Here is a 1,862-nt window from a genome sequence, read left to right as displayed (position 1 = left end):
AAACACTGAGAAGCTCCAGAAACGTAGCCAGGAGCCACAGTCTGATTTTGTTTTTCTTGATCGATAATTGTGAGTAGAGGCAGGGGCGAGGAGAGGCCAGGGTTCCGGAGTACTGGGACCAAATCTAAGGACACTACTAATTATACAATCCCGTTCGTTAGGAAGGCAGACGACGATTCTCTGGGAAATGGGGAAGGGGTGGGGACGGAGGTTTCCAAATCCTTAGAGGAAATTCTCAGGCTCCTAGAGATGCCCAAGTTTTTTTGCCTGACAAGCAGACACTGACTCTCCGGGGAGTTCCCCGCTCCGACCGAGCGAGTGCGCGGCCGCGATCTCCCTGCCCGGAGCGGCAGCCGTGGGGCCGGGCCCTGCCCTCCCGACCGCCTCCCTCCCCCGTCCCCCGCGCGCCACACATCCCTTTCTCGCTCGCTGGCTCCAGACTGGTTTTTCTGGTTCAGCCTCCCTCCCTGGGACGCGCTGGGGGATCCGATGACGTCGCTGGCTGAGTCTCTCCCTCTTCCTCCCTCCCTCCCGCCCTCCGCCTCTCCCTCCAGTCCGCCCTCGCCGCGCACTCCTCCTAGTAACTTCTGTTCGGGGAGGCGCTGCCAGGAATAACCCGGTGCATCCACAGCCCGGGAGGGGAGGCGGCCGCTGCGGCTCCCGCACGCAGACAGCTGCGGCCCGGGCCTCGCGGCTCCCGCCTGAGCCCGGCTGCTCCTACCCCGGGCCCATCTCCGTACAGTGTCAGAAAAATAAATAAAGGCTAGAGGAGCCTGGGCTGGCGGTCGGGATCTCTTCCCTCCCTCCGCGCCCGCCCTCCCTCTGTCCTTAAGGAAATGCTACCAGACACCCCCCACCAGACACGCTCAGCCTTGGCGAGGAGCGGCCGCCGCGGCAGCAAGAACAAGGGCACCAGGGGGGTTTCCTCCCCCTCCTCCTCTCCCTCCTCCTCCTCCCCGTCCTCCTTCTCCTCCTCCTCAGCGGTGACTTTCCAGGTGAGCGGCCGCCGCGGCTGCGAGGATCCCCCTCGCCCGCTCGGGCTTGGGCCGCCGCGTCGCGCCCTCCTCCCGCCCCTGTCACCCGGCGGCGGCCGGGAGCTGACAGCCGCCCGAGGGGCTCGCGGCCCGGAGGCGGGCGGCCGGCGGGAGGCGGGCTGGAGGTGAGGGGGTGGAGAGGAGGAGAGCGGGGCGCCGCCGAGCGCCGTCGCTTCCCGGAGGAGGGTCTCCGCACAAACATCTTCGGTGACTGTGGCACAAGTCTTTGCCAAGTTGTGTCTTGGACCTTGACGCTCCCCGGAGCCCAGAGCAACTTGGAGGGTCTCCCGGCTCGTTCACAGCGTTCCTCCACGTCTCGCCTCTGGGGTGCTGGGTGCAGCCTCGGGGTGCGCGGAGGCCGGACCGGCCACCGCGAGAGCGGAGCGGCGGGAATCTAGGTCCCTCCTCGGCTCGGTAAGTGGCCTGGGCGCTGGGTTTTTCCTGCCTCCTTCGGCGCTGGTAGCTTGTTTCACTTTATATTGGAATCGCCGCCGCCGAACTCCGTTCCCAGCTCCCCGGCGCGTGCCCCTAGCCCCTTCCCGGTGGCCCAAGGGTGAGGGTCGGAGGGGGCGGGGACGGGGGGAGACCGTGGGAGGGGTGTCGGGCGCGTGGGGAAATGCGGGGAATACCCTGGCCGCGGATCTATGCAGATGAGGAGAGGCTGCTTTGCGTAATGTCCTGGGGGGAGGGGGCCGCGCGGGAGCGCTGGAGGCAGGAATGTGCCTGCTTACTAATGAGCGACGTGCACCGGCGCGCACGGCCCGGCCACCGCTGCGGCTGCGGCGGCCGGCGGCGGCCCGTTGTCAGGTAGCGGGGGAGGGGGCCGCG

At 67.5% G+C, this 1,862-nt stretch overlaps 1 protein-coding gene across 3 annotated transcripts in view; it reads left to right on the top strand.

The window, feature by feature from the left end:
* The first annotated feature begins 558 nt into the window (after positions 1–558).
* HIVEP2 (HIVEP zinc finger 2) overlaps positions 559–1,862 on the top strand; it is a 198,922-nt gene continuing 197,618 nt past the window's right edge. For 2 of the 3 annotated variants that reach the window (XM_023183790.2, XM_023183795.2), the window contains exon 1: positions 559–1,448. The gene's annotated coding sequence lies outside the window, so the exon portion shown is untranslated. Of the gene's footprint in view, positions 1,449–1,743; positions 1,842–1,862 lie in introns of those variants that run through there. The other variant, XM_023183789.1, reaches the window with a different exon arrangement.

The sequence above is a fragment of the Piliocolobus tephrosceles genome, chromosome 5 (assembly GCF_002776525.5).
Source record: "Piliocolobus tephrosceles isolate RC106 chromosome 5, ASM277652v3, whole genome shotgun sequence".
NCBI lineage: Eukaryota > Metazoa > Chordata > Mammalia > Primates > Cercopithecidae > Piliocolobus > Piliocolobus tephrosceles.
Note: the sequence above shows the minus strand (reverse complement) of the source record. Positions and strands in the feature narration are given on the sequence as shown.